Source organism: Pseudophryne corroboree, unplaced genomic scaffold, assembly GCF_028390025.1.
Source record: "Pseudophryne corroboree isolate aPseCor3 unplaced genomic scaffold, aPseCor3.hap2 scaffold_90, whole genome shotgun sequence".
Classification (NCBI taxonomy): Eukaryota; Metazoa; Chordata; class Amphibia; order Anura; family Myobatrachidae; genus Pseudophryne; species Pseudophryne corroboree.
In genome coordinates, this window is record NW_026970479.1 from 1,209,453 (window position 1) to 1,220,949 (window position 11,497).

Below are 11,497 nucleotides of genomic sequence, written 5' to 3' on the forward strand. Positions count from 1 at the left end.
CCTTTACTTGACAGAGATGTGCCTGAGCAGCGGCCCTCCCCAGCCATATCCCAAATCATACTTATTTTGCATAGGAGATACCATTGTTATGAAGATTGTTCTCCCAGGGTGCGGTTCATTCATTGCACTCTGGGTATGCTGACCCCTGTGATTTCCCCAAATGTGGGAAACTCGACTGCATTATTTGTGGTAGTGGTGGACTGTGTTTGTGCTTTCCTCTGGTCAGCTCTGGTAAAAGTCAGATTTCTTTGTCTCAGATCTTCCTCTAGCCTTGTTCTTCTTTCGAGAGTTCCTTTGTGCTGCCTCAGTTGGATCTCCTTCACTTGACAGGGGGGTGCCCGAGCAGCGACCCTCCCCAGCTCTAGCCCAACTCCTACTTACCTGCCAGGTGAGATACTATGATCATGAAGGTGCTTCTCCCAGGGCAAGGCTCACCCATTGCACTCTGGGTGTGCTGCTCCTGCGATTTCCCCAAATGTGGGAAACTTGACTGCATAATTTGTGTTTCCCCTGGTCAGGTCTCGTATAATTCAGATCTCTTTGTCTCAGGTCTCTCTCCAGCCTAGTTTGCTGTCTGTTTCCACTTCTCTTTTCTTCAGCAGCTCCCTTCTATGCCCTTGCGCACTATCCTGACTTCTCCTCCTTTCTGCTTACTTTGTGCCTTCCAACGCACAATGCGAACTACAGGTAGTGCTGCAGGGCCCACAACCTTTTACTTGCCTTACAGAGCAGCTCTGGAGCTGTTACAGTGCCCAGCTGCTGCAAGAAATCAGCTTGAATGCTTCAGGGGCTGGGGCATAGCCAACATGAGCCCCACACCGAAGGAGGGTGGAGGTGTTTAATGCAAACTAGGGGTCAGCCAAGTGCCGCAAAAGGCCACCATGCCCTGCACGCCCCTTTTCTCTTTTCATATGCAGACGAGGGTTGAAGCCAACTTTGACCCACTGCTTGGATGACATCACCATATGCAAATCTATCTGCTGCAGGCCTTCCCCCAGGAATGCTTGCACTAGTTGTTGCATTTGGTTTGTTGTTTGGGGGTGCTTCAGTATTAGGCAGCCTTCTGCCCTCCCATGTTCATCTGAAAATATGTGTTCTCCCTGCAGTTGTTGTCCCCAGATGAGAGTTCCCTTGTGCTGCCTCAGTTGAATCTCCTTTACTTGACAGAGATGTGCCTGAGCAGCGGCCCTCCCCAGCCATATCCCAAATCATACTTATTTTGCATAGGAGATACCATTGTTATGAAGATTGTTCTCCCAGGGTGCGGTTCATTCATTGCACTCTGGGTATGCTGACCCCTGTGATTTCCCCAAATGTGGGAAACTCGACTGCATTATTTGTGGTAGTGGTGGACTGTGTTTGTGCTTTCCTCTGGTCAGCTCTGGTAAAAGTCAGATTTCTTTGTCTCAGATCTTCCTCTAGCCTTGTTCTTCTTTCGAGAGTTCCTTTGTGCTGCCTCAGTTGGATCTCCTTCACTTGACAGGGGGGTGTCCGAGCAGCGACCCTCCCCAGCTCTAGCCCAACTCCTACTTACCTGCCAGGTGAGATACTATGATCATGAAGGTGCTTCTCCCAGGGCAAGGCTCACCCATTGCACTCTGGGTGTGCTGCCCCTGCAATTTCCCCAAATGTGGGAAACTTGACTGCATAATTTGTGTTTCCCCTGGTCGGCTCTCGTATAATTCAGATCTCTTTGTCTCAGGTCTCTCTCCAGCCTAGTTTGCTGTCTGTTTCCACTTCTCTTTTCTTGAGCCCCTCCCTTCTATACCCTTGTGCACTATCCTGACTTCTCCTCCCGTCTGCTTACTTTGTGCCTTCCAATGCACAATGCAAACTACAGGTAGTGCTGCAGGGCCCACACCCTTTTACTTGCCTTACAGAGCAGCTCTGGAGCTGTTACAGTGCCCAGCTGCTGCAAGAAATCAGCTTGAATGCTTCATGGGATGGGGCATGGCCAACATGAGCCCCACACCAAAGGAGGGTGGGGGTGTTTAATGCGATCTAGGGGTCATCCAAGCAGCGCAAAAGGCCGCCATGCCCTGCACGCCCCTTTTCTCTTTTCATATGCAGATGAGGGTTGAAGCCAACTTTGACCCACTGCTTGGATAACATCACCATATGCAAATCCATCTGCTGCAGGCCTTCCCCCAGGAATGCTTGCACTAGTTGTTGCATTTGGTTTGTTGTTTGGGGGTGCTTCAGTATTAGGCAGCCTTCTGCCCTCCCATGTTCATCTGAAAATATGTGTTCTCCCTGCAGTTGTTGTCCCCAGATGAGAGTTCCCTTGTGCTGCCTCAGTTGAATTAACTTTACTTGACAGAGATGTGCCTGAGCAGCGGCCCTCCCCAGCCCTATCCCAAATCATACTTATTTTGCATAGGAGACACCATGGTCATGAAGATTGTTCACCCAGGGTGAGGTTCATTCATTGCATTCTGGGTATGCTGACCCCTGTGATTTCCCCAAATGTGGGAAACTCGCCTGCATTATTTGTGGTAGTGGGGGACTGTGTTTGTGTTTTCCGCTGGTCAGCTCTGGTAAAAGTCAGATTTCTTTGTCTCAGATCTTCCTCTAGCCTTGTTCTTCTTTCGAGAGTTCCATTGTGCTGCCTCAGTTGGATCTCCTTCACTTGACAGGGGGGTGCCCGAGCAGCGACCCTCCCCAGCTCTAGCCCAACTCCTACTTACCTGCCAGGTGAGATACTATGATCTTGAAGGTGCTTCTCCCAGGGCAAGGCTCACCCATTGCACTCTGGCTGTGCTGCCCCTGCGATTTCCCCAAATGTGGGAAACTTGACTGCATAATTTGTGTTTCCCCTGGTCGGCTCTCAATGCTCAATGCTTCATGGGATGGGGCATGGCCAACATGAGCCCCACACCGAAGGAAGGTGGAGGTGTTTAATGCGAACTAGGGGTCATCCAAGCGCCGCAAAAGGCCGCCATGCCCTGCATAACCCTTTTCTCTTTTCATATGCAGATGAGGGTTCCAGCCAACTTTGGCCCACTGCTTGGATGACATCACCGTATGCAAATTCGTCTCCTGCAGACCTTCCCCCAGGAATGCTTGTACTAGTTATTGCATATGGTTTGATATTTGATGGTGCTTCAGTATTAGGCAGCCTTCCGCCCTCCCATGTTCATCTGAAAAGATGTGGTCTCCCTGCAGTTGTTGTCCCCAGACGAGAGTTCCCTTGTGCTTCCTCAGTTGAATCTCCTTAACTTGACGGGGGAGGGGCTGCCCGAGCAGCCACCCTCCCCAGCCCTATCCCAACTCATACTTATTTTGCATATGAGATCTCTATATCATGAAGATTGTTCTCACAGGGTGAGGTTCATCCATTATATTTTAAAATAGGAAGGTTCAAATTACATATTTGAATTGCATCTATGTGCTGGATTCAAATGTCCCCCCCCCCTTCCTTTCTCAATTGTGCCCGTCAGCAGCTATTCTAAGGTTGCTGCCAATGGGTGTGACACATTAATTTCTTCTGTGGGGTACACTGGACTCCACAAGGATTCACATTGGGGTGTAGAGTAGGATCTTGATCTGAGGCACCAACCGGCTCAAAGCTTTTGACTGTTCCCAAGATGCTCAGCGCATTCTCCTCTATAACCCCGCTTCCATGAACAGGGAGCTCAGTTTGTAGTTGTTGCCTTCAGTAGCAGGCCACTTAACAGGGGCCTGCCTCAAGCAGCCTATTCTTAGCTATTAATTTTGACAAGAAAAGAAGAACTTTTTTTATGAGAATCTACAAGGGCTGCAGCAGGCTAGGTCTAATAGACATCTTTACTGCAGCTTCATCACTCCCAGCGGCACTGTATACTCCCGTGCCCTGGTTGCTGGGTCACTGCAGCGGAGGCTCCGGTTTCTTCCTAAGGTCAGTCACACACAATGTAACACCCCGGTATAACAAGTGTGTAAACTATGTGGAACAGGTCAGGGATACCTTGATGGACTATTCCTCCTTCAGCAGCAGCTCTTCTCTATTCCTGGCAGAGAGGCAAGGTTTCCCCAGACACAAAGAAAGGCAGGCAGGGCTTTGTATGAAAGAATAAATGGTTTACCACATAACTCAGAAAAGGAACTGATTACAGTAGGGAAGGGAAAGATTTGATTCAAGCAACTTAAACACAGACACCATATACACTTTAAGTCATTACACAAATGGTAATATAACTAAATCTGAGATTAATACTATGTTGCTTAGTAATAGAAATCAACTTATGCAGACAATATTTAAGTCCCAGATAACATTGGTGTCACTGCAGGGAGTCTCTATGTGCACGTTGGGGCCCGGTTATGTTGTTACATAGTTATATGCAGCTATTGTCTTCTTTAGCTGTGAACAAAATATTGTAGCTCTGTGTAGTAAAGATGATTGTTTAAAACAAACTGGAGCTGCTTCCCATGTAAATCGCTGCATAGGTATAGTAAATATAGGATAATGTCCTTTGCAGTGGAGTAGGTTTCAGTATAAATATGGATTTATCTCACCCAGTCAATAGATGTTTCTGAGGCAGTTTCCCCTCAGATGTAGGCCAGTCAGCATTGGTATAAAGGCTTTATACTCTCCTGTCTCTGACACTTGCTGTGCACTCTCTTGGCTGAGAGTGTCATGGCGTTCTTACTTGTTAATTGCTGCACTTCCACTGCTGTATTTTGCACTACTGCTTACTCTCTCATGCAATTTTCAGCTTATTTGTCTCCCCTCTCTCAGCTGCTCATCTCTGCGTAATGGCGTCGCCAGCTCTTTCCTCACCATGGCTCCAACTGACTTCTCAAACTGCTGTTCAATTTTCTTTTAAATAAACTTTATTTAAAATGGCACAGGCAACTACACTGTTGTCAAAAATGTCCTTGTTGTTATGGGATATCACACGTGCCCCCCCCCAAAACATGCGTGTCCTCACGCATTTTGGTTTTATCCCTATATAAACTTCTCACTATATCCAGTCACATTCATTAGTGAACACAGATTATGTCTGAAACATTAACATTTATCAACATTTTTAACATCAGTATCTGATAGGTATAATTCCTTTTGTGCTATAGTACATTAACACATGCTCCTGGAGCAATCGGTTGAAATCTGGACAGTATATGGTCTTGAAAAGTTTGTCTAGGAAACCTCAACCCCCCTGCCATGGATGAGTATTGAACTCTTTCTAAACTGTCTTTGGGACATGCTGTACAAAACTGCAGCTGACTATGGTGGTTTTCTGTTTTGCAAGCCCTAGTCTTCTTGCCTCCTTGTCGGTGACAAACCACCTTAGTCTGCTGTAAATACATTTTATGAGCCTCTTCCATTCCATCTTGGGATTCAGTATCACAGCTGGTTTGGGACAATGGATTCTGGAGAGAAAGAGGCAGCAAGGTTCTTCTTACAGAACAGGTTGGACAGTTTCGGCACCATCTCTTGATGTCTTCCCTCATTTCAACCCAAAAGAACTTTTTCCAGATGCTTGTTTCCATCCTTTTGCACCCAGGGTGACCTGACTTGTCGTGATATTCTTCAAGCACATAACAAGCACTTTGTCTTGGAATTACAAGTTGACTGATCCTATAATGAGTATTAGGATCCACACTACATCGAACCAACTGTCCTTTCTCTTCAAACAGCCTTTCTCGCTGTCTCAACAACTTCAGGAGTTCTGGCGAGGATTCTTGCCTTTGTCGCTTGGTCAGGTATTTCCCAATCTTCAGTAAGGCTTTGAGGTGTCTTATCATCTGACTTTTATCTTGCAGGTGGTCAAAACTGGTTCCTTGAATAGGTTGCTCACAGTTTCTAGAACTGGATGCTATATTATTCATGCCTAACATTGAAGCATTCTTTCGGATAATCTGGACACTGGAGATGGGCATTTCTATCATTATTTGGCTAGCCTTATTTTTTTCATGTTCCTCTCTTACAGATAATTCTGTTATCATTCTTCCCTTTTGTTTGGCTATCCCAGGTTGAAGGCCTTGTTTCTCCTGGAGCTTGTCAGTTTGAAACTCTCCTTGGAGTGCTGCTACGAGCTCCTCACAGCAGTTCCGCAACACATTCATGCCCACTATCACTGGAGGCAATCCATCATCTTGGGCAGTGGTGATGATGAAGCCTTGCTGTGGTAGCACTGTTCGTCCGATTTGAATTTCAGCTTCCGAGTATCCTTTGCAAGGGATGCAGTGCCCATTGCTTGCAATCGGGTTTATCAATGTGGAAGTTGACGGAAACATCTGTTCCTCAGTCCAATGCTGCTCAAACTGTGTTGCTTGTATTGTGGTCACTTGTGATCCAGTGTCTAAGAGAGCGGGCATTGAGACTCCATTGATGCAAACTTGAACCACCGGGCTTTGGCTAACATAACGGGTTAACCACATGAATTTGGAGTTTAAATGATCTGGCTGCTCAAATTCTCTCTTAATTTGTCCGCTTCCTTCACAGCTTTGAAAAATGGGTCGCCTTTGGGAGGCAAAGTGGTTGGAAAAAAGTGTCTCCCTGTTTCTATGTAGGTCCCATTGGGAACTGTTCAGTGGTCTCCTCTCCTGGCACCATTCCATTTCTTCATGGAGCAGTGCCTGCTGTCTCTTCAGAATCTGCAGGTCTCTGCGCATCTCTGTCACACCACGTGTCAGTTCAGCCAGCAGACTTCGTAACTCACTAGAAGAGTCAAATATGCATGTCTTTGAACATGGCACTGTCACTCCTTTTACTGTAGGTGGGTAAGTAGCTCCTTTAAAACTTGACTCCTGGGCATCAGAATTCTCTTGATACCGTGGCATCTCTGGAATAGACTCTTGTGGAACAGCCCCTGAAGTAAGACTGGAGCCTAGAACTTTAATCGCAGCCTCTTTAAAATCCAGGAATGTGCTTCCAGGCTTCTGCAATCTCAATAGTCGCAGCTGAGTTTTACAAATTCGCCCCTTGCACCTTCAGTGAACTGGTCCAATAACATTTTCTCTTTGTCATGCACTTGCTCAGGGTCTGCTTGCTGAACATCTCTGAGTGCTTCCTGCAAGCTGAGGGCATAGCCCCGTAGTGACTCTCCTGGTTGTTGCTTTCGAGCAAAGAAGTGCATTTTAAGTTCTGACACTGTCCTTGTGTCAAATGTGGTAGCAAGCCTGTTGAGGATCTGGTCCACAGTCTTCTTCTCTTCAGTAGGCCAGGAAGTAACCTCTCTAAGTGCAAGCCCTTTCAACTGTCCCATCAAGATCTCCACCTTTTGCTGCTCTTTCAGCGGGTACAGACGAAACAAAGACTGCAGTAGTATCCTCATCAGTTTATTTTTGTCAATTACCATTTTAATAATCGGGTAAAGAAAATTAAGTGGATTTTTGAAAGAAAACAATACTGTCAATATACTATTAAAACAAATTAAAATGGTAAAAGTTATTGTACTTTAAGTAAAAATAAAAGAGCAAAAATATCAATCCCAGTTTTGGATTACTTTAATTAACAAAAAAAAATGCATATAGCAGAGGATAGTTTCAATCTGCCTACCTCTGGGCTATGGACCCAGCATGCTTCCATTACAGTACTCTGCTGCACATGTAATTGCAAGAGATCCTGAAGCACTCACTCATCATGGGAAAGTACCAATGTGTTTCTTCATTGGTTGATGGAAGAAACATCTTACAAAAACTCTCCAGATTATTGACTATTTAAAGTTTTTCTTGGAAACGTTCTAGATGAATGCTTATCAGCCTTTGTCAGTATGTACTTTTGCAAAGTGTCGCTGTGGCGCAATCAGTTAGTGTGTACAGCTATTAACCAAAAGGTTGGTGGTTCAATCCCACCCAGGGACGTAATTGACCTTGTTATCAGATTTTGGTGATCTTTAAGTAGACAAGTCAAAATTTCAAAAACCCCTGTTATGGTGTAGGGTACCTGGCCTTCTCTGATGTAATCAGAGTTAGATTTGATTCAGTGATTTTATAAAAACAGCTAGGAAGCACAATTTAGCAGTGGTTTGCAGAGAAAAAGAAATATGCTGGCAAAAAAATCCAATTGAGTGATTAAACAGCTCTTCATTTTCTGGCTTTACTTTTATGCTAACAAATTTGTACTCTGAAAAGTGTCCACAAAGCCAAATATCTGATTAACATCTTTGTAGGAATGGTTTTTCACCTATTACTAAATTAAACTTGCTTCATTGGAAAGGCAGCAAGATGCATCCTCATTTCAATATCTACTGAAATAATACAGGTTGACACCAGGAAACATTAACGCCACTGCATCCTTGCTGCTTTCTCATGTGGAAGTCTGTTTAATGTGAAAACAAGGTGATATCTAATTAGCACACAGGTAAGGAATTAAGAAAATCTTTCTTTATTTAAGGGTGAAGATGTTTCTCACAAAATCGTTGCCCCAATGCATCATTGAAATTCAAGCTGGAAAGATGATTTTAATACATCACTTGTACATTTTGTATTGCTCTTCTGGTGACAATGTAGTTTGTTTTTGTCAATTACCATTTTAATAATCGGGTAAAGAAAATTAAGTGGATTTTTGAAAGAAAACAATACTGTCAATATACTATTAAAACAAATTAAAATGGTAAAAGTTATTGTACTTTAAGTAAAAATAAAAGCTAAAATATCAATCCCAGTTTTGGATTACTTTAATGAACAAAAAAAAATGCATATAGCAAAGGATAGTTTCAATCTGCCTACCTCTGGGTTATGGACCCAGCATGCTTCCATTACAGTACTCTGCTGCACATGTAAGTGCAAGAGATCCTGAAGCACTCACTCATCATGCGAAAGTACCAATGTGTTTCTTCATTGGTTGCTGGAAGAAACATCTTACAAAAACTCTCCAGATTATTGACTTTTTAAAGTTTTTCTAGGAAACGTTCTAGATGAATGCTTATTAGTCTTTGTCAGTATTTACTTTTTGCAAAGTGTCTCTGTGGCGCAATCGGTTAGTGTGTTCAGCTATTAATCAAAAGGTTGGTGGTTCAATCCCACCCAGGGACGTGATTGACCTTGTGATCAGATTTTGGTGATATTTAAGTAGACAAGTCAAAATTGCAAACCCCCTCTTATGGTGTAGGGTACCTGGCCTTCTCTGATGTAATCAGAGTTAGATTTAATTAAGTGATTTTATAAAAAAAACAGCTAGGAAGCACAATTTAGCAGTGGGTTGCAGAGAAAAAGAAAAATGCTGGCAGAAAAATCCAATTGAGTGATTAAACAGCTCTTCATTTTCTGGCTTTATTTTTATGATAACAAATTTGTTCTCTGAAAAGTGTCCACAAAGCCAAGTATCTGATTAACATCTTTGTAGGGATGGTTTTTCACCTATTACTAAATTAAACTTGCTTCATTGGAAAGGCAGCAAGATGTATCCTCATTTCAATATCTACGGAAATAATACAGGTTGACACCATGAAACATTAACGCCACTGCATCTTTGCTGTTTTCTCATGTGGAAGTCTGTTTAATGTGAAAACAAGGTGATCTCTAATTAGCACACAGGTAAGGAATTAAGAAAATCTTTATTTAAGGGTGAAGATGTTTCTCACAAAATCGTTGCCCCAATGCATCATTGAAATCCAAGCTGGAAAGATGATTTTAATATATTACTTGAACATTTTATATTGCTCTTCTGGTGATAATGTAGTTTGTTTTTGTCAATTACCATTTTAATAATCGGGTAAAGAAAATTAAGTGGATTTTTGAAAGAAAACAATACTGTCAATATACTATTAAAACAAATTAAAATGGTAAAAGTTATTGTACTTTAAGTAAAAATAAAAGAGCAAAAATATCAATCCCAGTTTTGGATTACTTTAATTAACAAAAAAAAAATGCATATAGCAGAGGATAGTTTCAATCTGCCTACCTCTGGGTTATGGACCCAGCATGCTTCCATTACAGTACTCTGCTGCACATGTAAGTGCAAGAGATCCTGAAGCACTCACTCATCATGGGAAAGTACCAATGTGTTTCTTCATTGGTTGATGGAAGAAACATCTTACAAAAACTCTCCACATTATTGACTTTTTAAAATGTTTCTAGGAATCGTTCTAGATGAATGCTTATTAGCCTTTGTCAGTATGGACTTTTGCAAAGTGTTGCTGTGGTGCAATCAGTTACTGCGTAAGGCTATTAACCAAAAGGTTGGTGGTTCAATCCCACCCAGGGACGTAATTGACCTTGTTATCAGATTTTGGTGATCTTTATGTAGACAAGTCAAAATTTCGAAAACCCCTGTTATGGTGTAGGGTACCTGGCCTTCTCTGATGTAATCAGAGTTAGATTTGATTCAGTGATTTTATAAAAACAGCTAGGAAGCACAATTTAGCAGTGGGTTGCAGAGAAAAAGAAATATGCTGGCAAAAAAATCCAATTGAGTGATTAAATAGCTCTTCATTTTCTGGCTTTATTTTTATGCTAACAAATTTGTTCTCTGAAAAGTGTCTACAAAGCCAAGTATCTGATTAACATCTTTGTAGGGATGGTTTTTCACCTATTACTAAATTAAACTTGCTTCATTGGAAAGGCAGCAAGGTGCATCCTCATTTCAATATCTACTGAAATAATACAGGTTGACACCAGGAAACATTAACGCCACTGCATCCTTGCTGCTTTCTCATGTGGAAGTCTGTTTAATGTGAAAACAAGGTGATATCTAATTAGCACACAGGTAAGGAATTAAGAAAATCTTTATTTAAGGGTGAAGATGTTTCTCACAAAATCGTTGCCCCAATGCATCATTGAAATTCAAGCTGGAAAGATGATTTTAATATATCATTTGTACATTTTGTATTGCTCTTCTGGTGACAATGTAGTTTGTTTTTGTCAATTACCATTTTAATAATCGGGTAAAGAAAATTAATTGGATTTTTGAAAGAAAACAATACTGTCAATATACTATTAAAACAAATTAAAATGGTAAAAGTTATTGTACTTTAAGTAAAAATAAAAGAGCAAAAATATCAATCCCAGTTTTGGATTACTTTAATTAACAAAAAAAAATGCATATAGCAGAGGATAGTTTCAATCTGCCTACCTCTGGGTTATAGACCCAGCATGCTTCCATTACAGTACTCTGCTGCACATGTAAGTGCAAGAGATCCTGAAGCACTCACTCATCATGGGAAAGTACCAATGTGTTTCTTCATTGGTTGATGGAAGAAACATCTTACAAAAACTCTCCACATTATTGACTTTTTAAAATGTTTCTAGGAATCGTTCTAGATGAATGCTTATTAGCCTTTGTCAGTATGGAATTTGCAAAGTGTTGCTGTGGCGCAATCAGTTACTGTGTAAGGCTAATAACCAAAAGGTTGGTGGTTCAATCCCACCCAGGGACGTAATTGACCTTGTTATCAGATTTTGGTGATCTTTATGTAGACAAGTCAAAATTTCAAACCCCCTCTTATGGTGTAGGGTACCTGGCCTTCTCTGATGTAATCAGAGTTAGATTTGATTCACTGATTTTATAAAAACAGCTAGGAAGCACAATTTAGCAGTGGGTTGCAGAGAAAAAGAAATATGCTGGCAAAAA

The 11,497-nt window shown here is 42.2% G+C and overlaps 5 non-coding genes and 1 pseudogene across 5 annotated transcripts; all 6 read left to right on the plus strand.

The window, feature by feature from the left end:
- The first annotated feature begins 57 nt into the window (after window positions 1-57).
- LOC135045019 (U1 spliceosomal RNA) lies at window positions 58-221 on the plus strand. The gene has a single exon (XR_010237554.1). It is a non-coding gene; the product is annotated as a U1 spliceosomal RNA (small nuclear RNA).
- A 152-nt stretch (window positions 222-373) lies between these two features.
- Window positions 374-536, plus strand: LOC135045221 (U1 spliceosomal RNA). Its single transcript, XR_010237748.1, has one exon. It is a non-coding gene; the product is annotated as a U1 spliceosomal RNA (small nuclear RNA).
- Window positions 537-1,210: 674 nt separating this feature from the next.
- Window positions 1,211-1,374, plus strand: LOC135045020 (U1 spliceosomal RNA). The gene has a single exon (XR_010237555.1). It is a non-coding gene; the product is annotated as a U1 spliceosomal RNA (small nuclear RNA).
- Window positions 1,375-1,526: 152 nt separating this feature from the next.
- LOC135045165 (U1 spliceosomal RNA) lies at window positions 1,527-1,689 on the plus strand. Its single transcript, XR_010237694.1, has one exon. It is a non-coding gene; the product is annotated as a U1 spliceosomal RNA (small nuclear RNA).
- Window positions 1,690-2,363: 674 nt separating this feature from the next.
- Window positions 2,364-2,527, plus strand: LOC135045090 (U1 spliceosomal RNA). Its single transcript, XR_010237623.1, has one exon. It is a non-coding gene; the product is annotated as a U1 spliceosomal RNA (small nuclear RNA).
- Window positions 2,528-2,679: 152 nt separating this feature from the next.
- LOC135044525 (U1 spliceosomal RNA) lies at window positions 2,680-2,821 on the plus strand (annotated as a pseudogene).
- Window positions 2,822-11,497: the final 8,676 nt, after the last annotated feature.